General features: G+C 37.3%; 1 protein-coding gene across 2 annotated transcripts in view; it reads right to left on the bottom strand.

Annotated features, from left to right (window-relative positions):
* Nucleotides 1-23970, bottom strand: part of SQOR (sulfide quinone oxidoreductase) — a 72693-nt gene that overhangs the window by 44533 nt on the left and 4190 nt on the right. The window contains exon 1 of one of the 2 annotated variants that reach the window (XM_031952245.1): nucleotides 16233-16332. The exons of the other annotated variant lie outside the window; for it this stretch is intronic. The gene's annotated coding sequence lies outside the window, so the exon portion shown is untranslated. Of the gene's footprint in view, nucleotides 1-16232; nucleotides 16333-23970 lie in introns of those variants that run through there. 2 annotated transcript variants of the gene reach the window in all.

The raw sequence follows: 23970 nt of genomic DNA, 5'->3' as shown, positions 1-23970 counted from the left end.
ATCCTGGGAAAGATGAGGAAACTGAGATAGACAGAGGCTAATATTCTTGCTTAGAATCACACAGCTTATAAGTCACACAGATTTTAACTCAGATCTTTCTGCTTCCAGACCCAGCATTCTACAAACTACACCAACTAGCTGACCCCCAAAATGAACAATAATAAACTATGGTAAATTCTATTACCTCCAGAATGAAATATATTCGGCTTGTAAAGTCGTTCACTACAGAGTCCCTTCCTACCATTCCACTTCTTCTTGTACTTGACTATCCTCCACATACTCTATGATCCAAAAATATTGGCCTTCATGCTGTTCCATGGACACAACATTCCATCTTTTAATTCTGTGCATGAGAACGGTTTCCCATTGCCTCTCCTTACTCTCTCTCCTTGCCTCCACCTGTTAGATTTTCTGACTTCTTTCAAAATTTAGCCACAAGAGAACTGCCCAGATCCCTTCCCAGCCCTGTATAGATCTTCCACGAACTGTATATAGTTGTTTGCAAGTTGACATTCCCACTAAACTGTACATTCCTTGAGGGCAGAAATTATATATTTAGGATTTTTTAAATTATTTTTTCTTGTTTTCCACTTAATATGCTTGTTGTTGACACTAAATTTAGATAAATAACACTTGTAGATGTAGAATTTACCCAACTAGAGTGTCACAAGGTTGAAATGAGACAATAGCTATAAAGTGCCTTGGAAATGTTAAAAGTCCTAGAGAAATGTCAACTATTATTATTTACAGAATGCTTTGACTAGAAAAATGGAGATTCTTGCAAAGTGAAGGATTCATATCTGATACTGCTTATAAAAGAAAGCTCAGTCCAATGTCTGCTGAGACATGTCATTATCAAGCTAATTAGCACCAGCTAATTAGCTGGCTGATAACCATCAGGAAATTAGATTATGTTCATGTTGATCATTATATTAATGGTTTGCTTAATGGATGATATCCTCATTAGGGGATGTTAGCATATCTAATCAAACTTTGTTGAAATTGACAAAGCTTTGATATTTGTCCTAAGTATGTGCCAGCTCATCAGAGTTTAGCCATAATACAGGGGGAGCCCAGATTCTCTGGCTGTTAACAACTGCAAGGGCAAGATGGCACCAATAAAGGCCTTCAAATTCTGTTAGATCCAAAGGGTGCTGTTTTCATGGGAACTAGTGAAAAATCAAAGTTTCATCAACTCCACCAGAATTTATTATTCTGCCTGTTTTATGCCATGCACATGCTAACAATGAAAATATAGAAATTAAACTGGAAATTGTGCTGAACTTGGAGCCACAGGGCCTGAAGTTGAGTCATATCTCTGACACTTTTTAGCTATGTGCTGTTGAATAATTTACTTGACCCCTCTGTACTTCAGTTTTCTCATCTGTAAAATGGGCAGGTTGGTGTGGATAGCCTCTGAGGTCCTGTTGCTCTAGATCTATGAATCTTTAAAACACAGTCCCTGCCTCCAATGAGCTTAGGATCCTACCATAGAAGGAATGAAGATATAAAAGGAACATATATGTGAAATGAGATGATGTTAAGAAAATCCAAGGAAAGATCAAGAAAAGGTGCTCTAAGAAAATCTGAGAAAGAAGAGGTTACTTTCATTGATGTGGGATCAGGGAGGGTTTCCTGGAGGAGGTAGCACCATTTGTTAGACCTAGATTAGGAAGAGATTTAAACAGGTAGAGAGGAAGGAGTTTGTTCCAGGTATGGGCATCAGTTACACAAATACAGAGGTGAAAAAATACAGGACAAGATGCCAAGATTCTGAGTCTAATTTGATTAAAAGACAGAGTTTACTAAGGGGAAGAGGTTTGGGAAGGAAACCCATATAGATTGTTTGAAGACAAATCAGAGATAGATAACCTTAAACTCCAGCTAAAGAAGTTCGCATCTTATCTTTCTTATCAAATCTCGTCATTTTCTACCTTCACTGTGCTGCTCACACAACCTCATGCTCAGTGACACCACTACTAGGCTTGTATTTCCAAAGACATTAAAGACAAAAGAGGTTCCATATGTACAAAAATGTTTATACAAAATTTCTTGTAGTAATAAAGAACTAGAAGGAAACTGAGTATCTATCAATTAGGAAATGACTCAACAATTTGAATGGCATGGAGGCGATGTTATATTATGTTGCAATGAGGAATATAGAATGTAAAAAACTCAGAACATCTTGAGAAAACTTGTATGAACTGATGCAAAATGAGATGAGCAATTTATATTGATGACCACAATAATGTAAAGAAAAGCAACAATGAAAAATTTTAGAACTCTGAGCAATGCAATGACTTAAGAGGATTCAATATGATGCATACTTCCAATCACTCAATAGTGAGGTGATGGAAAACAAGTACAGAATATGGCTTCCATTTTCAAACATAGCCAATGTGTTGGTTTGTTTTGTTTGACTAACTAAAAATTCCAATTTCTTCCTTAATCCCTCTTTTATTTTCTATTTATCTTGTATAAAACTTGTATATTTACTTTCATGTTATCTCCCCCATTCCATTGTAAGCTTCTTGAGGACAGGAACTATCAAGACTCTTTTTGTATTATCAGTACTCAGAACAATATATGACACCTAATATGCACTTAATTTAATGTTAATTGATTGATCTGATGCTACTTCTTTGAAGGGTAATGTTCTATGATGTTGGAGGTGGGGGGAAGAACTGTTAGGATGTGATGCTAAAGTAAAGATGGAAGGGAGAGAGAGAGAGGAGGGAAGAGGAAGGAAGGAAGGAAGGAAGGAAGGAAGGAAGGAAGGAAGGAAGGAAGGAAGGCTATAAAAGTTTTGTTTTACAATAGAAATATTGGGCAGAAGGTAGTTAGGGACAGAATGAAACTAAGACTAATGAGAATGAAAAGGAAGGAATGGTATCTAAAGAGCCTGTGATGGAAGACTGAATTAAAAAAACACCCGATCAATTTTTTGGTCAGAAATGCTCATCCAAGTGTAATGGCGGGGTGATTGGGAGACAAAATCAGAGGAACCAGGAAGAGAAACTGGAAATCAGAGAGAACATAAATTTATTTTGGACTTGATGAGTCTGAATAATCATACTTCAAAGAGACATATGATCGAAAAAACTTACTGGGCATTTGGCAAGAGTAAAAGGTACATTTCTTGATAGGGAAGTAATGACCTAAAAAAGCAGAGTCAGACATATATTTTCAAGCATGGCTAATGTGTTGATATGTTTTGTTTGCCTATACTTATTTGTTATGATGGAAAAATACATAGGGTTGTTGTGCAAGTAGGGATAGTGATACCAAAAAAGGAAGAAAATAAAGAACAGTCAGAATTAAGAAATCAATGAATAATTTTTTTAAAGAAATATGTAAAGCAAAGATTTAAGAAGCTTAGAAGATGACATACACAGGTATAGCAGTATGAAAACTGTCATATTAAATTTGAAATATACTTTTTTTTAATTGCCTGAACATTATAGAGACTGTTTCATATATAGTGTTCTTTTCCTGTTTTTTCTTTGTATGGTAAATGTTCATTCTTATTATCAGGTTCACAATAATCATATAATATGGGTCAATTGTCCTAGAGAGACTACTTCTTGATCCACATGCCTGGTCCCTGCCTGGTACTAGTCAATCATATTGAAATTTGGGACAAACCTGCTTGTAGACATGTGGTAACCCACTGCTGAAAGGACTTGATGTTTTGAAATAATTCAATAGATCTTGCTTGATTGATCCAGTGATCATCAGTCCTACCCTTAGAACCACATGATAGCAACATGGCTCAAGGTAAGAATAGACGATTTCTAGTTCGCACTATCTTGCCTATGCTTCTCCAGATGGCAAGATGTGACTCCAATGAAGGGATAAAGCCACCATCCTGGTATCATGGTGTAGCCCATATGTCAGCTAGTGGCAGCCAAATAAGTTTTGCTGAGACCCCCGAGGGCTTGTGTTTTTTTGTGATTATTAAATTTTATCTTTCGGCTTGTAAAGTCGTTCACTTTAGGGTACCTGTGTAACCTGTAACCTGAGTTACAACATATTCTTGGTTTTCATGACCTGGCACTTTTTTCATCTCTTACCTGGCGTAGGACCTTTAGAACATATTGAGTAATCAAAATTCCTTCTCCCTATTCAGTAAAACCATTTATGTGGCCTGTTAGTAATTACCAAGACTCTTCCTTCTCTTGTTTTGTAGATCTAGGAATGGTAGGGAATAAATTGCCCTGTGAGTTCTCAGGATCTTTCATTCTCTAGCAAGGTGGCAGCAATAGCATCCAATGGAGTTATTCATCATTGTTTAGGCTAGAGAAAAAAAAAAAAACTTGACAAATACTCCAGTGCCCTTAGGAAAAAATGACCACTGATAGAATAATGATTTGGTCTGTTTTACCAGAAGAGTTGATCAAATAATGCCCAACCAAGGTAAAATATAAAGTGACTAATTGACAGCCTTTTAAACTGTTTTATGTCCTGATGACACTTACTATGGTGAGCTCTCCGCAAACTATAACAGTTATTATGGTATTGAATTTTGTTTAAATCATTCTGCTAATGCATACTGTGATTCTTTCTTTCTATGCTTAACATTTGTCTACCTTTCCCCTACATGATTCTTGTTCCCTTTTTACTTCCCTTTCCTATCCCTTTACTGCACTTATGAGTCACAACTTTTACTATAATTATCAGGGTTCTAAAGATCCCAAGGGTGGGGATTTGTTATCAAGCCAGTAAGTCTAAGAATGGGAAGCCCAATCCCCCTGAGTGAAAGGGTTTCTCTAGTACCAAATCTGGCAGGATAGAAAACAGTATGGTATGGTATAGAACTACAGCTCCTATAATCCTACTATACTATATATCTCTCTACTAGAATAAAAAAAAAAGGGGGGGATTGTTAAACAAGGAATGATTATTAAATAATTCAAGTGTCCTGTTGTGATCCTTACAATGTCAAGAGAACAAGTTCCCCACATTGAGCAGATTGTTTGTGATAACCTAATGGGAAGATATGGACAGAGTAGCACAGGATGGGAAGCCTTGGATTATTTGTGATTTATAGTTAATACCTGCATTGGTAAGGGCAGAGATCCACTGGAGGATTGAAACACGATAATTTTAAGTGTCAGTCAGTGCATCCAAGTAGAAAGAGTATTGTTCATTCATGAAAACAGACCTAACTGGAAAGAAAAGTGTTTGTTGGGGAGGGGTGAGACAAAACAAGCAGATAGATATGATGTGACCATAATGTGAAGAACCTTGAATGTCAAACTAAAGATTTTAGACTCTATTCTATAATAACAACAATAAAAATTTACATAGTGTTTTGAGTTGAACAATCCATTCCATATGTTATCTCATTTGATCTGGCTGGCAATGGGGAACCAATATAGATTCCTGAGGAGGGCTGAAACAAGATGAAATTGATATTTTAGAAAAAAATTACCATGATAGCAGCATATAGGAAGAATGAGAAATTCAAGGAATATAGAGTTAGAGAGAATATTATAGTAGTCCAGATGTGAGTGAGGTAATAGCAGCCTAAACAATGGTGGTTAACAGTAAAAATGTGGAGGAAGAAATAAATGAACTTTGTTTTAAAGAATCATTAAGACCTGATGTCAAGTTGGTTCACAGAGTAGCTCTCCTTGAACATCAATATTCTCACTGGCAAAATGATAGATTAAACTAAATGTCCTCTTAAGTCCCTACCAGCCTTAGATCTACAAGACAAGAGAAGGAAGAGTCTTGGTAATTACCAACAGGCCACATAAATGGTTTTACTGAATAGGGAGAAGGAATTTTGATTACTCAATATGTTCTAAAGGTCCTATGGCAGGTAAGAGATGAAAAAAGTGCCAGGTCATGAAAATCAAGAATATGTTGTAACTCAGGAATTCATCAGGCTGCTCCCTGTTTGTTGGCCATCTACCTTTGTGACTAATGGTATCATTGCCTTGTTGGTGACTAATGGTATCATTGCTTTGTATGTTTAGCACTAGATCCCTCCACAACTAACAAGTAAACTTTTTTTAAATGGAGCAATCACATAGTTCTCTTTTATTCAACCCTGTAAGAGAATATGGTAGATCTCTGCCCAACAGTTTAAATATTAAACATTTGTTTAAATATTAAGCTTGAAGGTGACTGTTCTAGTAGGAGAACAAGATTAAGTCAATAGTCAAAGACCAGGAAGCCTGAATATACTGGCTAGTGATCTTGGAGTGAGGGTGGGGAGCCAGATTTGGAGATCTCTAGTTCTCCACTCTCTTCTATATTATGAATCTTTGCAAGCACTGGTTTTTTTTCAAGGGGCAGTAAAGTCATAAAACACATATACATACACACACACACACACACACAAATGTACATATGCATATATGCATATATATAGTGTACAATAAATAATAGATGGCTCAGAAAGAAAATTGCTCTTTCTTGTTATAAAGTCTTTTCAGTCATGTCCAACTGACAAATTTGGGGTTTTCTTGGTAAAGATACTAGAGTGACTCACCATTTTCTTCATCAGCTCATTTTTACAGATGAGGAAACTGAGGCAAACATGGTTAAATCAACCCTGAGTTACACAGCTAATAATGAACCCAGGCCTTCCTGACTCCAGGACTCCAGTGCTCTACCCACTGTTACTTTCTTTAAGATCTCCCATTTCCCAATGAGAAATTTGCTATCTCAAACATTCTTTCCAAGGCATCTGTTCCCAAACAAGTTCCCTTGTGTAATGCAAAAATAACTTTGGTATTGGAATCTAAATATTAGCTGGATGACCCTATTCAAGATCACTTATTTCATCACTTTGAACCTTAGTTTTTCTCAAATATAAAATAGGTATAACAATCTGTCTCTTAGAAGAAAAATTCTTTCTAAATCTCAGAATGATGAAATTAACTGAATAGGGAGTGTTATTTGGTGCTGGGTTGTTTTTTTTTTTTTTTTTAATGTTCAAATGTTGCAAAAGAAATGGTTAATATTGTTAATTAACATAATAAATAAGAAATGAACAAAAAACAAAATTTCAAACAAGATAATATCTCTTCTGCCACCTATGAATCACTAATCAAGGAAAAAGGAAAAAATTAGTCATATTAATTGAGTCACTCAAGTACATAAAAGGTGTGTTCTTTAATATAAATAAGTAAATATTTGCCTTCATTCTGTTTCATTTTAAAAAAAGATCTTGGATGTTTCCCTTCCAATTTGCAATAAACTTGAAATTACTCAGTCCCATTCTTTCAAAATGTCACATTTCATCCTAACTAGTAAGGATATTCTTATATATTCCCTTTCAATTCCTAGAAATAACAACACACACACACACACACAAACATATATATATATAAAACTAGTCTGAGGAACATAGATGAAGGAGAAAGATCATAAATTTAAGAGCTGTGAGGAACCTCAGAGGAGATCTAGTTAAATGTCTTCATTTTAAAGATAATCTAGAGAAAAAGGGAGAAATCTAGAATCCAAAGTTCTGAAACATAAAATTAACTTTACTGAAGTGACCATAGTATTTCCTAGTTACAACCTTGGTCTTCTTCCACCTATGAAATGGGCATAAAAATGTCTATCTCCCCTTTAAGGGGAATGGAATTCTCTTTTTAGATTTTTAGCTTAACTGTGGCTGCTATTAATAAGCAAAGTATAGGTGGAGAGTTGGCCAATTAGAAAAGTCAAATTATTGTCAAGAATTCAATGTCTAGGATCAAAACTAAATGGAGACACAATGAAACAAAGATGCATTAGCTTAAAGTTTTACATGATTCACTTGGAACAGCAGTTCCCAAAGTTTGGTTCAATGACTCTTAAGAATCTCTGTGATCTTTTCATGGGTCTTTAAGATCAAAACTACTTTCACAATAATTCTAAGACATTACTTGTCTCTTAAAATATTCTCTCTCCTTTTCTAACTGTGGGGAAGACAGATTTTCTTCATATATTTTAAGCCAAAAAAAATGTAGAAGCAAATATGAGAATCTAGCTGAATTCTCTTAAGGCAGACATTAAACAGATTTGTAAAAACATGAAATAATAACACTCTTCTTACTAAATTATTCTTATTTTAGCAACTATAATATTTTTATAATGATGTATTATTTACATTGGCATATATGGTTTTAATATTTTAAATTAAGTAATAAATAAATATTTTTAAATTTTATAAGCTTTAATTTCTGATGTGGTAAATATCAATAGCTCTAACCCACATAAATTAAAGCTATTTGGTGTCCTCAATAATTTTTAAGAGTGTAAAAAAAGTGCTGAGACTAAAGCTTAAGAAATGATGGCTTAGGAGAACCTGTGTTCAAATCACTTCATGTATAGATTTCAGGAATCAAAACTTTAATGGCTTAAATATAATGAGAAAAGTTTTAGTTTTCAGAACTATATACCAAAGCACTGTGTTTGGATACAGATGAAACAAGAACAGAGGTCACAGTCCCTACCCTTAAGGAGTATACAAACTAATGGAGAAAAGACCAAGTACAAAAGTTAACTGTGACAGAAGGGACAGCAAGTTAAGTACCAAGGAGAGATCCCAGCAAAATGTTCTAAGAAATTTTGACCATTAAAACATCATTCTCACCTACCAGTGTTTCCTGAGGACTTATTTATATTTAAGGAACTGAGCAAAGTGCTGCATATGAAGGAACCCAGAGAGCTTCTATATTTCCACCTCAAACCTCTGGAAAACCAAATTTTCTCCCATTCTAAGTTGAGTGAAAAGCATAATCTTTTTGGGGTGAATATATTTGCTTTCTAGCTCAACAAAAGGTAGGATTGGGAAAAGATCTGAATTCTAGTCTCAACTTTTCCATTGCTTCATTATTGTGCCTTCCATTGACTATCTTCCATTTTGGAAGATACTCTCTCTTAACCTCCATCCCACAGACTCTCTTCTATTAGGATGCAACTCATATACCATATCTTCTGTATGAATTTCCTGATCTTCCCAACAAAACTACCTTCTATTTAACTTCTTTGTATACATTTAATCTTCATTTATTTTATGTTTATGCTGTATCTATTATTTTTACATATACTTATTATTTCCCTATTAGATTTTTCCATATCTTTTTTAAGAATTTAAGTTCTTATGCAAATTAAGACAACTCTGAGATACCACTACACACCTGTCAGATTGGCTAGAATGACAGGGAAAGATAATGCGGAATGTTGGAGGGGATGTGGGAAAACAGGGACACTAATACATTGTTGGTGGAACTGTGAATACATCCAACCATTCTGGAGAGCAATTTGGAACTATGCTCAAAAAGTTATCAAACTGTGCATACCCTTTGATCCAGCAGTCTTACTACTGGGCTTATATCCCAAAGAGATCATAAAGAAGGGAAAGGGACCTGTATGTGCACGAATGTTTGTGGCAGCCCTTTTTGTAGTGACTAGAAACTGGAAACTGAGTGGATGCCCATCAGTTGGAGAATGGCTGAATAAATTGTGGTATATGAATATTATGGAATATTATTGATCTGTTAGAAATGACCAACAGGATGATTTCAGAAAGGCCTGGAGAAATTTACACAAACTGATGCTGAGTGAAATGAGCAGGGCCTAGAGATCATTATATACTTCAACAATAATACTAGATGATGACCAGTTCTGATGGACCTGGCCATCCTCAGCAATGAGATGAACCAAATCAGTTCCAATGGAGCAGTAATGAACTGAACCAGCTACGCCCAGAGAAAGAACTCTGGGAGATGACTAAAAACCATTACATTGAATTCCCAATCCCTATATTTTTGCCCACCTGCATTTTTGATTTCCTTCACAGGCTAATTGTACAATATTTCAGAGTCCGATTCTTTTGGTACAGCAAAATAACAGTTTGGTCATGTATACTTATTGTGTATCTAATTTATATTTTAAAATATTTAACATCTATTGGTCATCCTGCCATCTGGGGGAGGGGGTGGGGGGTAAGAGGGGAAAAATTGGAACAAGAGGTTTGGCAATTGTCAATGCTGTAAAATTACCCATACATATAACCTGTAAATAAAAGGCTATTAAATTAAAAAAAAAAAGAATTTAAGTTCTTCTACGCTCAAAAAGTTATCAAACTGTGCATACCCTTTGATCCAGCAGTGTTACTACTGGGCTTATATTCCAAAGAGATCTTAAAGAAGGGAAAAGGACCCGTATGTGCAAGAATGTTTGTGGCAGCCCTCTTTGTAGTGGCCAGAAACTGGAAACTGAGTGCATACCCATCAACTGGAGAATAGCTGAATAAATTGTGGTATATGAATATTATGGAATATTATTGTTCGGTAAGAAATAACCAACAGGATGATTTCAGAAAGGCCTGGAGAGACTTACACGAACTGATGATGAGTGAAATGAGCAGGACCAGGAGATCATTATATACTTCAACAACAATACTATATGATGATCAATTGTGATAGACCTGGCCATCTTCAGCAATGAGATGAACCAAATCAGTTCTAATGGAGCAGTAATGAACTGAACCAGCTACACCCAGGGAAAGAACTCTGGAAGATGACTAAGAACCATTACATTGAATTCCCAATCCCTATATTTTTGTCCGCCTGCATTTTTGATTTCCTTCACAGGCTAATTGTACAATATTTCAGAGTCCGATTCTCTTTGTACAGCAAAATAACAGTTTGGACATGTATACTTATTTTGTATTTAATTTATACTTTAATATATTTAACATGTATTGGTCATCCTGCCATCTAGGGGAGGAGGTGGGGGGAAGGAGGGGGAAAATTGGAACAAAAGGTTTGGCAATTGTCAATGCTATAAAATTACCCATGCATATAACTTGCAAATAAAAAGCTATTAAAAAAAAAAGAATTTAAGTTCTTTCTGAGGAAGGATTATTTAATTCTTTGTATTTCTTTTTCCAGGGCCTGGAACATTGTAGACATTTGATAAATAATTTTTGATTGATTTGTCACGGACTTCCCCGAGCATTAGGAGATATAGTTATTGATATAGTCATTGATTGTTGGGTCTTGATCTAAGCTGTTTTGGGCTTTAAGCCTAAGATTTACTTTGTCATAAAATCATAGAGATGAAAGTATCCTGGGTAAGGACTAAAAAGCAAGATCTAAAAGTATAGAAGAAGTAATAGTGTTTACTGAGGCTGGACAGGTGAGCTGGAATCAGACTATGAAGGGCTTTAAAATCTAAATAAGGAAGTTTATATTTTATCCTAGAGGTGATAAGGAAGATACTGAAGTTAATTGAGTAGGGTAGTTACATAGTCAGTTCTCTACTTAAACAATATTATTTTAATAAGAGTAGATAATGATAATACTTAAGAGATTGTTGCAATAATCTAGACAAATAGCATGGAAATGAAAAGACCTGAAACCCCAGGATGCTAGATCATAGGCAGTTAGATAGCAGCCCAGTGGATATAACATTAGATGTGAAATTAGAAAACCTAATTCAAATTCACCCTAAGACACTGATTAGCCGTGTCACCTTGAATAAGTCATTTAACTTTTGTCTCTACCTTAGTTTTCTCATCTGTGAAATGGAAATAATAATAGTTGTAGGGGTAAAATGCTTGTAAGCACTTTGCAAACCTTAAAGCACTCTATAAGTACTAATTTTATTTTATTTTATTATTTTACTAGATGAAAAAGGAGATTCTTTGCTTCAATTGCTATCTAGCCTTACCTTAATTATTGAATAGGTCCTCAGTCAAACTGAAACTCTTGAAGATCTTAGCTTAAAAAAGGCCAAGGTCTACCATTTCATCCAGACCCATCTCCAGTAATCCTGCTCTACATCTGGCCATTGGACCCAAGTGGCTCTGGAAGGGAAAGTGAGGCAGATGACTTTACATAGTCCTCCCTCACTTAAATCCAATTCCCTTGCATGTCATAGCATCACCTCCTTTATGTCATGGTCCTCTTCCAGAACAAAGGACAAACAACAACAATATAAGTTTAAACTGGAACTTTAGAGGTCACTTAGTCCACCATTCTCCTCATCTTACATTTGAGAAATTGAGGCCATGAGAGGCTAACTTGCCTAAGGTCACACAGGTAGTAATTAGTGGCGCCAGACCTAACCTCTCCATCCAGACTCCAAATCCAGTACACTTTCCATTACTGTATTTCCCTGCCTTCTAATTAAGTGAACCCAGTTCAAATCCCCTTCTATCCTACTTCATGGTGTAATCTTAGGAAATTCACACAACTTATCTGAGCCTCAGTTTATTGATCTTACAAATGAAGAAAGTTAGATCAGTGATCTTGAAGGTCCCTCAGAGCTTTAAATGTCATTCACTTAAAACATAAATGTTTATTCTTTTGGAGTCAATCAAGTTAATTGCATAAAGGCTCTCCCTGGTAGAAAATTATTACATAAAATTTAATTAAAATTCAGTCTAGAGTTCAATATTTATCCCTGGAGACAAATGGAGCTATTCTGTTGCAAGTTGCTTGGAAACCAAAAACAGGGCATAGAAAACTATCTCTATTGGAACAAGAGGTTTGGTTTGGCAATTGTTAATGCTGTAAAGTTACCCATGTATATATCCTGTAAATAAAAGGCTATTAAATAAAAAAAAGAAAAAAAAAAAAAAGAAAACTATCTCTAGAGGCTTCAGCACATAGCTGTCCTATAATGCATTAGACTTTTTCTGCTTAACCCTGAAGAACAGAATGAGTTTTATTTAGGTTCAGGATAAGTAAAAAAAAAATCCTTTTTAGCAATTAAAGCTGTCCCAAAGTGCCTTGACAGTGATGTACTGGATAGAATGTCAAGCCTGGAGTCAGGAATACCCTTCTTCCTGAATTCAAATCTGTTCTCAGACATTCACTAGCTGTGTGACCTAAAATGTAAGTCATTTTACCCTTTCTGCCTCCATTTCCTCATCTGTAAAATGAGCTGGAGAAGAAAATAGCAAAGCACTACAGTGTCTGCTAAGAAAACTCAGATGGCTTATGAAAAGTCAGATGTGACTAAACAACAAACAAAAAATAATAAAAGCTTCTTACTGATGAGTCTTCCAGATTCCAGATCTAGCAATCTATCTACTATATCACCTAATAGTCCTAAACTGGCACATGGAAACTACTGTAATACTTGTTGATAGATCTGAAATAAGCGAAAACAGCTCATTTGAGAAGTATCTCTAGATCCCCACTTATCTTGAGCAATGATTTCTTCATTTCCTCTCCTCTTTTGCAAACTAAAACACTGCAGAAAGAGCTAACTGTTCTCTTTTTTTTTCTTCCCAAACACTTTCTCTCCACATTAGCCAACATTCCTTAGATTATATAAGCTTTAAAGGGCAAGGAACTTAAAAGGAAAAAAATAAAGGATAGCGAGAGCACACTGGTTTCATTCCATTCCAACCTGGCCCCACTTCTGTTGCTACCTGAAGGAGTTTATGGGAAGGAAAGAGATTGAGGTTAATGAAGAGTTCGTTGAAAAAAGGGAATGGAATGACAAATACCATGGCCACCAAAACTCGATGTCATTTGTCTAGCTTCATGCCTTAGAAGCTACTTCCTATGCTATAACTCCCAGGATTAACTGGCTTAAAAACACAAGATAGAAGTGGGAAATAGCCCTAGTATGGAATGTGAGTTTTCTATCAACATTTCTACTTTCTGTCAGATTCTCTAGATCATCCCACATGTGACCCAGTTTAGCTACAGCCCTCTAGACTACCACCTCTATTTAAACTATAGTTTAGTTATGATAGAAGCTAACTATAGAAAGCGAAAGAGATTGATCCTGTGATTTCCTCTGCATAGGATGCTGCTGGATGATAGAAAGAAACTCACCTTACCAAAGCAGGACATCACCTTCACTTATGTTGCAAGAAGAATAGCCTAGGGCACTGGGAAGTTAAATGACTTTACCGAAGACTTGTCAATATATGACAGAGACAATATCTGAATAGAGATCTTCTGAATTCAAGGCAGAGCTAGATGCATTATACCACATTCTGCCTCTCTCCCCTATCTCTGTCCACCCCAGCAAAAAAAGCAATATAAAATTCAAGCACTCAGTTCCTAAACCACTAGTCTTCTCAGCTTTGTTTTGTTTTGTTTTTGAACAGTTAAAAGCAACCATTCCCTTTCAAAATACAAATGATTCCAGCTGGTTCTTTTCTCCATTGAGAGCTATTTAGGGTGGGGGAAAAAAAAGAAAGAAGTAAAGATTGTTCAATATGATCAACTACTAGATCTAAAAAGTTTCTGCTCAATTGGTGGGAACAGTTATATTTGAAACACAAATCCACATGAGAACATCTGTTAGACTGCTGCGAAATACTAACTGTAATCCTGAGCAAATCATTGAACCTCTAAATATTCTGGACCTTTTATAACGCAAGGCTTTATTTTAAAACAGTTTTTAAATTGTTTTAATGTGTAATGGGAGGGGATAAATATATATTTTTTTTAAAAACCTTCAAGTTTCAAAACAGTTGCTGAACTGTACTGAGAAAGGGAGTTCCCTTAGGAGAAGAAACTCCACTGTAATCAGATTTTTTTTTTTTAAGTTATAAAACTCTGTACTAGTAGTACAACATTTCGCCTGGAGTCAGGAAGACATCTTTCAGAGTTCAAATATGACCTCAGACATTTACTAACTTGGGCAAATCACTTAATTCTGACTGTCTCAAAACAATCACCACCAACGGGGGTCATGAAGAGTCAGACATGACTGAAATGACTGAAAATCAACCACAAGACATTTGTACATACCTCTCTGGATCTTCCTCATAAACCCACTATAGATATAATGCTAATTTTACATATAAAGAAAAAGGGGCAAATAGATCGAATGATTTGTCCTTGGTTATGCAGCAAGTTCGAAAAATTCAAAGACATTTCTTTTCCTTTCCAATGTACAGCTAAGATCACCTTCCGCACATCCAGGGAAGACCAATTAAATTAAATTAGATAACCAATGTGGAGGGCCAACAGCAAGAATCCAACAAGTTGTCAATTCTATCTTTCAAGTATCTAGCTAGACTCCTTGTACTTTTTAAAACACAGCATTTTCAAGTTTGCACGATGTTTTAAGAACATTATCTAATTTATTTTGCAAAAATGTTGAGAAATAGATCCTATTATCATCCCCGGTTTTTTTGCAGATGGAGAAAACTGAGGCTGGGGGAAGCTAAGTACTTGCTCAGAGTCACAAGACTGGGAAATATGTCAGGCATTCAAATCTTCCTACCTCCAAATTCAAAGCTGTCTCCACTACAGCCAGCTGCATCTATGCCCACCCGTACCCTTCCCCACCCCCAACATACACTCACACACGATGCTCAGAGGTTGGTATTTTTCTCAGCTGCTACCTACACTCTCCTGAGAGTCTGCAATTCTACCCTTTTGGAATCCAGGAACTCTTGACTTCTATATTACAGTATTCAGACCTCTATATTATCATGGAGCACTGTTACGCTTCCTAAAGTTTGTATAATTAATATTACAGAGCCTGAGGAAAACAGTCCCGGCCCTCGGCCTGTTTAAAACTTAGGAAAGCCGGCACAGAAAGGCTGTGAACACAGACAAGAGAAACGCAGACACGCTTCGGCCCAAATCCCTATTTTCAGCTGTCTACCCAGGTCCGAAGCTCCTCAAAGGAGGTGAAAGATAAGAGAGCAGCAATAGCTAAGCACTCTAGAGGTAGGAAAGCAAGTTTAACCGGTGCCTAAAGGAAGCACCTGCTTGCCCCCAAGCTCCGACTCAGCCACACTGGTGGCCCTTCAGTGGGGGCGTATTAATTACACAGTTCGAATCCCCTGGGTTTTGACTCCAGTGAGAAGAGGGCGGAGTTGGGATGACAGCCCAGCCCAAAGAGCTGGATCGGTCTTCTAGGATGGTAGAATCCCCCTGCCAAATTACCCTCCCAGTTAGCAGTCGCCGACCCAGTGCATCTTACCCAAGAGAGAGAGCAGCAGGTAGTAAGCCAGTAGGGGCGTTTGCAGAGCAACAGGGTGTTGCCTCCCCAGGGCCCGGGCAGCACAGAACACAGAACTCCGCCCCACCTTCTGCCAAAACCCGACGTCAATCCCTACCCTGCCCTGCCCTTCCAAGTCCAGCCCAGCCTCAGGAGCTCGGGGGCGGTGGCTGGGAGGAAAGGTCCTCGCTCTGTGGCACGCCACCTCACCCTGGAAGTTCCTACAGACGCCGGACCGAGGCACTTAAACGCCCCGGGACGCTAATTGGTCATCGGGTGACCCGAAAGACAAATACCTTTTTAACTGAGGGTCCGAGAGAGCCCAAGGTCTCAGTCTGCAGTTGTGTGGAACCCTCCCCACCCCCCAAGATCGCAGCCTCCTGGAAACACACTGACCCTCTTCTTCCCTAGGAGTAGGGCTTAAATTGCTGAGAAATCTCTCCTTGCACAAGAAGGCTATGGTATTGAGTAATGATGACAACATTGAAAATATGAAACTAAAACTCAGTAAAGGTGGAAAGGGAGTAAAAGGTATTATTCAGAGGTCTTAGCGCTTTTTTGTTTGCAGACAAAGCTATTGATCCAATCCCGTGATTCACCCGGTGCCTCTTTTTGTATCCCAGCGGTTAGCAGGGTGCCTGACACTTAGTAGTTGCTTAATAAATGTGATTGACCTAGTGTAATAGATTGATTTAGAGATTCTATAATAGGCTTTTGTTATTTTTGTGTGGGAAGGGATTTTTTTTTATCATGATTGTTATAAGTAAACAGGGCGGGAGAGTTTACGGGAAGAAACCAATTATGTTTCTGCTTATTCCCTGATTCTTTATTCTGCTGTCTGCAAACAAGCCCAGATCTGTTATTCATCCTCTACACACACGCACACACACACACACACACACACACACACAAAATTGTAGATCCTACGCTATTACTCCAGCTATCATGGCACAGTTCTTTCTCCTTTTCCAAGCAAAATTCTAGAAAGTACTGTTTCCTCTTTTTGCTTCTACTTTCGATCTGACTTTCATTCCCATCATTGCACTCAAACTTCTCTCTCCAGGGTTACTAATAATCTATTGCTAAATCCATTGGATTTTTCTTCACTTTCAGTCTTGTTGACCTCTCTAAGGCATTGACATTGTGGGATGGCCATCATTTCTGGATCCTCTCAAGTTTCATGAAAACAATTTTCTTGCTATCAGTCAGCAGCCCCTTCTCTGTTTCCTCTGAGGGTTCATCATCCATGTCCCACCTTTTATGTGTGATTGTTATCAAGGCTCAGTCCTAGACTCCCTTCTCTCCTCCTTCCTCTCCGTCATCCTTTGTTCCTCCCTTCATTTTCTTCTTCCTCCCGCTTCCCCATTACTGTTTCTCTCTATCTCTATCTCTATCTCTGTATCTCTCCTGCTTCTATCTCTCTGTCTTTCTATGTTTCTCTTTGTCTTTCCCTCTCTTCTACTTGTCTACCTCTCCCTCTCCCTGTTCCTCTCTCCCCCATCATCTCTCCTGAGTTGTATTTGTAGACTATAGGAAAGTTATCTATACATAGGGAAATGAAAAATAAGTAATAGGAAGGAATGGGGGCAATCTATTGGAGAAGGAAGATGGTGACAAAATCAAAATACCAATAGAGTAAATTGTTTGGGGAGAAGAGTATAAGACAAGAATAAATAAAAAAGATAATAGTAGGGAATGACATTAAGAAGTTGTGAGAAAAGGAGGAGGGGCAAAACACAGATACCTAACTATGAATGGTCTTCAACTAAAAGTATAAAGGGAGGGAAATACAATGGAAAAAGCTTGTAGAGAGAAAAGATGGTTTAGAGTAGCAATTGTGGTAATTGGAAAAGAAAATCTATTAGAGGAGTAAATGGCACACTCTCTCTCCTGCTCCCATACCCCCACCAAAGAGCAGTGAGATAATATGTGAATTGAGATAATAAAAATTTGCATCCAACCCAGTCAGCACTATTAAGCGACTTCCTCCAATTAAAAACAGAAGTATCTGAAATACGACATTGGACCTGGATTGAAATCAGGCCTCAGACACTCACTAGTTGTGTAACTAAGGGAGACTAAGTGACTTGACAAGGTAAATTGATGTTTGCCTCAGTTTCCTCAGCTGTAAGATGAGAATACTAACAGCACTTATCTTGCAGAATTGTTGCGATGATAAATGAGCTGGTATCTGTAAAACATTTAGTATAGCGCCTGGCACATAGTAGGCACTATATAAATTCTTAATTCCCTTTCCCCCTTGCCACATGAGTAGGTAACACCAGGGAAATGATGAAAATAATCTAGCATCAGGGTGTGACAAAGTAAAATATTAGAAAGTAGAGGAGCAAGGATTTGTTAACAAAGAAATAAGATTGGGAAGGGCGAGGAAGAGTACCAAATACCTTATATTTAGAAAGTACTAAAGGGTAGGAAGATTTTCTAAAGACTTAGAAAAGTACTGAGCTAAAGAATATTAGAAGCCAATCAAGGTGAGGATGAATAGGTTTAGGAGAAGAAAGGCACTGAGAAAGAATGAAAGGGGATTATGATCAGGTTAAACGAAGTTCAGAATAGGAGGATAAATTTGTATGGCATAAATGAGAGGTTGCAGAGTAGAAGTCAGAGAGAGGAAGAATCTGAAAATGGCAAGGGATGGTAAGAAGTACTTAAAGAATGTAGCTCTAGGACCACTGAATCTAAGAGTTAAAAGAGAACTTTCCATAGTCTTGAAAAGAATGCCCAGGGATGTAGTGTCATGATGCCAATTCTCTGAGAGTGCCAGTCACTCCTCTGTTGTAGAAGCTTCAGGGACATCCCATTGCCTTTAGGATAAAGTGGATACTTTCTGGCAATTAGCTCCCTATGCAATCAGCTTTCAGCCTATCTTTGCAAGCTGAGTACAACATCTTTGCTCCTCATGTACTCTATACGCTTCACTGAGGTCAAACTGGCCTATTTATTTTTCTCTAGACCTGATATTTTCTTGTCTTATCTATGCTTTCCCCCTCCCCTCCTACTCTGGGCTGCTCAGCTTCCTCATCTCCAACCTTTGGAACGCCTTGCAACTCCCTTGCTATATCCTTAAAAAAAAAAAGGCGGGGGGAAGCCTTTCTGGATTCCCCCAATTATAAGTACCCCACCCCAAAATATTCTGTTATTTCTAGATAAGGACAAAGGCATCTTCTGTTCTCATTCAAGTGTGTCAGTGTTACAATATATCAAAATAGGTCAGGCTTTATCAAACCCAACCAAAAACCTCAAAATGGGGGGGAAAAAACACAACACCCAGGATGACTATTCAAAAAAAATTTTTTTTCTTTCCACAACAACCAGGATGATTATTATTCTTTGCTTTCCCTCTCCAAATGGGTCTTGGCTTTCTTGAACAGCAATCCCATAGTGAGTAGAGTACTGGGCCTAAAGACAAGAAAACCTGACTTCAAATCCAGTTTCAAAGATTTAATAGCTATATGTCCGTGGACCACTCACTTTACCTTTGCCTCAATTTTATCATCTGTAAAACAGGAATAATACCTACCATAGTTGTGAGGATCAAATGAAATATTTTTAAACATTTACCAAACCTTAAAGAGCTATATAAATGCTAGCAACAGCAGTAGTAATAACAGTAGTAGCAGTACTCAAGGACTGAGTCATCCTGCAAAGAGAAAGCATGTAGAGTAACTAGAGTCAACCTTCTCAAACCTATATTGTCTATCTACTTGTCTGTCAAGATTAATGAGTGAATGGGCCTCATCTGACTTTCCTTTTCCATCTCATATCTCTGTTCCTTGATAATTCTTAGCTCCTCCTTAATCTTATAACATTTACACATGGTCCAGAAACTAGTCCTCTTCTTTGCAAGAGTCTCAGAGAACTTAGTGCTGTTTACAAACTACTCCTGTCACTGATAAGGACAGATCACTCCACCACTGGCTCTCATTTTGAAACTCCAAGCTGGTTCCTGGCTGCACTACCGCTGCGCCTTCAGCCTCAGCCATTTCAGGACCTATGAATGGTTTCATAGTTCTCCAGAAAGGCTTCAAAGATCCACAAGCTTTCTTTCTGGTGATGGTGATTAGTTATTTTTCAGTAACGTCCAATTCTTCATGATCCCATTTGGGGTTTTCTTGGCAAAGATACTAGAGAGGTTTGTCATTTCCTTCTCTAGTTCATTGTACAGATGAAGAAACTGAGGTAAACAGAGCTAAGTGACTTGCCCAGGATAACACAACTAGTAAGTGCCTGAGGCTGGATTTGAACTTGGAGTCTTCTTGACTCCAAGCCATGTGCTCTATCCACCAACTGCCTCTTCCAGGTAACAAAATCCAATTTATGAGGTTCCTCTCAACTTTGGTTCTATTTTTGTGTCTGCACTTGCTTTTAAAGGTTATATCTAAGATAAGGGCCACAACTGTCAATTATTCTCAAACTCACTATTAATGAGGATGCTTTCTCCTTTTATATTTTCAATGGCAGAACAAAGATTTCATCCAAGTTTGGCAAGAAGGGCTAAAGATATTGTTCAAAGTTCTTATTCCTTTATATATCTTTCTCTGGTTTTTAAAACCTTTCCCTGGCCTATTTCCACCTTTCTTACACATTACTCCTTCCAGTCTCTACTATCCAGTCTCCAATACCTCTCTTTACCTACACTTTCCTTCAGAGAATCCCAAACACCAAACTAGCTCTGGCAAAGCAAGAGTCAATGTCATTATCAATGTGGACATGCATGGAAAGTATACTGCAAAGGTAAGAACTTATGCACAGCATTCAAAACTTCACCACTATGAAATTGTGCTGACCTCATTGTTGCGTGCCTGTGAAACCTGGACAGCATATCAACATCATGCCAGCAAAGTGATTCACTTCCATTTGATTTGTCTTAGGAAGAGTCTGAATGTAAAGGGCTGAAACTCTGAATTTGTGCCCTGGAATCAGACAACTGAGCATTTAAGGATAATTACTGATTGGACAATACTCTATTCTCATGTGCTTGGAAAATGGTCCTTCCCACTATTCTGTGCTGGCTCGATCTTTTGGGGTATACAGGTAATTATAGGAGGAATTGGGAACAAGACAAGCCAGTCACTTTGGCAGTAGATGAGGAGAAGGGAGGTCATAGAGAGCTTGTATCCATTCCCTTCACTTCTACCCCTAAAGACTAAGAATAAAGACCAAAGACTTTTGCTTATCCTGACTCCGGCTAATTCTAAGATATCCAGGGTGCTAACTCGGTCTTCACATCTGAAGATCACTTGGCAGAAGAGACCAAGTCCTTTCTCGAACTAAACTGCCAAACGTTCCAGCTCTACTGCAGAGAGCACAACTCAACTGGGCTGGCCACATTGTTTGAATGTCAAATGTACGCTTGCCAAAAAATTATTTTAAGGAGAATTCACACAGGGCAAATGCTCACAAAGTAGTCAGAAAAAGCAATACAAGGACATTCTCAAGGTCCCTCAAGAACTTTAGAATTGATTGTATGACATGGAAGACACTGGCACAGGATCACCCAGCATGGTGTGCCCTCATTAGAGAAGATGCTGGGCTCTATGAGCAAAGTAGAATTGAATTAGCTCAGAAGAAAAAAGAGATGCACAAAGTCAGAGAAGCCATCGGAGATGTTAATAGGAAGTATTTGTGATTGATGTGTCACAAGGCATTCCAAACTCATATTGATCTGATCAGCCACAGACACATTGTAACACGACTCTAACATAATGATGCCATTTTAGTCCTCTTCAAGAACAAAGGACAACAACCAACCAATCCAATGACACAGACCTTCCTGTTGTCCCTTATACATGACATTGTATCTCCTAACTGCATGCATTTTCACTGGCTGTTCCTCTTATCTGAAATTCTCCCTCTTCACTTCCAGACCTCCCAGGTTTCCCTCAAGATTCTGCTCAAATCCTAACCTTCTGGAGGTTTCCTGGCTCCATCATCCCCATTGCCATACCAGTCTTTTCCTTTTGAGAATATTTCCTTATCTTGGATATTCATAGTTGTTCACTTGAATAGCTCTTTGAGGACAAGAGATGTTTTGCCTTTTTTATATCCCTAGCACTTAGCATAGCAACTGATAGATGGTTAAATGGATAAAGCACTGGTGCTCGAGACAGGAAAACTTGTGTACCTCAACCATTTAACACTTACTAGCTATGTGACCCTGAACAAGTCACTTACATCTAATTGCCTTGCAAAAAAATAAAAAATAAAAGTTTTTCTTAATCTTTGGTTTTGAAATTGATGTTGTCCTTGGATGAATAGCATTTTAAATTTCTCTTTATTGAACACTTCTATTTTCAGAATGCTGTTTAATTTTGATTAATTTTGATAATTAATGCTGATTAATATTTGATCATAAATAATGATAATTAACATGATTAATGTCTTGATTAACATTTAATTAAAATGTTCTAGGAAACATCTTAGCAATTTTTAAAACTACAGTGATCAAATTGTATTATGATATCAAAAGTTATGAAACTCCAATCCTATATATTCTCCCCCTTGTCTTTGAATTTGGAGTAAAAGAACATGAGTCTGAATCCCAACTCTTTTACTAGCTGTATGATCTTAAGCAAACTCTCTGACCCTCAGTTTTTTATCTGTAAAATGAGCAGGTAAAACCTGACACACCTTTAAGGTTCCTTACTTAAATCCTAACTTCCTTACTCTCTTTTATTGCTATTCATTGTTGTTATTTCAGTCATTTTCTTGATAAAAATACTGGAGTGGCTTACCTTTTTTTTTTTCTAGCTCATTTTACATAAGGAAACTGAGGCAAACAGGATTAAGTGACTTGCATAAGATCACCAAGCAAGTGATCTTATATGTCTAAGGCCAAATTCCTGATTCCACACTCAGTACTCTATCTGTACCAAGAAGTTGTTCTTCAACTCTAGTATCTATGCCATTTAGTTACTGTGTATCTAGCTACTGTTATCTTTCTTATTATCCATTTTCAAATTTCTTACATTGGTCTGTAGATTCAGTATCTATATCTACTTCCTGACCTCATTTGACTCTTGCAATTTGGCTTCTGCATTCACCATTCTATTAAAACTGTTCTCAAAAGTCACTGCTGGGGCAGCTAATTGATGTAGTGGATAGAGCATCAGCCCTGAAATCAGGAGGACCTGAGTTCAAATTTGACCTTAGATACTTAACACTTCCTAGCTATGTGACCCTGGGCAAGTCACTTAACCGCAATTGCCTCAGCAAAAAAAAAATTCATTGCTTCCATTTACTTTCCCCTCTTCAATCAGGCCTCTGATTGTCACCAAATTAATATTCCCAAAGCACAGATCTGATTATATTACTCTTTTGCTCAAAAAATTTCACTAGCTCCCTATTTCTAAAACATCTACCATGTGCAAGATACTGCACATTTAGTTAGGCACTTAAGACATAAAGACACAACAACCTACTCTGAAGTCTACATTCTACTGAAGGGATGTAACATCTCTCCAGATAAGCAAAAGCAAGCTCATTTCAAGTGGAAGAAAGCATCATCACCTAGATTTCCTTACAGAGGTGGTAAATTTGATGCTTTGAAAGAAGCTTCCAGTCAGAATTGAGTAGAACACATTCTAGACTTGCATTTATGTGGGAGTCAAAAGGAGCACAAAATTTGATGAGGGTTCAGATTTTAGGCTTTTGAAAAACGTTTCCACATTTCAAATAGTTATTCCAAACTTAATGTTTAAAGTCCAAGTTGTATAGAAAATTTGTGGAAGCCATTTAATATTGTAGTGACAATCAATTCACATAGCAATTATTACAGGGGCATAAAGGGAATTTGAGACAAATTCTGTTGTCAGAACCTTAGAGAGAAACTAGAAAGACACTAGATGGCAGTGTAACATAAAATCTACTTGCTCTTTTGATCTGAAAATACTACATTGTATATGATCCTATTTTCCAATTGTCCATATTGCATAAGTTGGCCCTTTATGATGTCCTTAGCCCTTTATGATGATATAATTAATCATCTTATTTAATTGTTCTATACTTCATAAA

Source organism: Sarcophilus harrisii, chromosome 2 (genome assembly GCF_902635505.1).
Source record: "Sarcophilus harrisii chromosome 2, mSarHar1.11, whole genome shotgun sequence".
NCBI classification, from domain to species: domain Eukaryota; kingdom Metazoa; phylum Chordata; class Mammalia; order Dasyuromorphia; family Dasyuridae; genus Sarcophilus; species Sarcophilus harrisii.
This window is presented reverse-complemented; position numbering and strand designations above follow the sequence as displayed.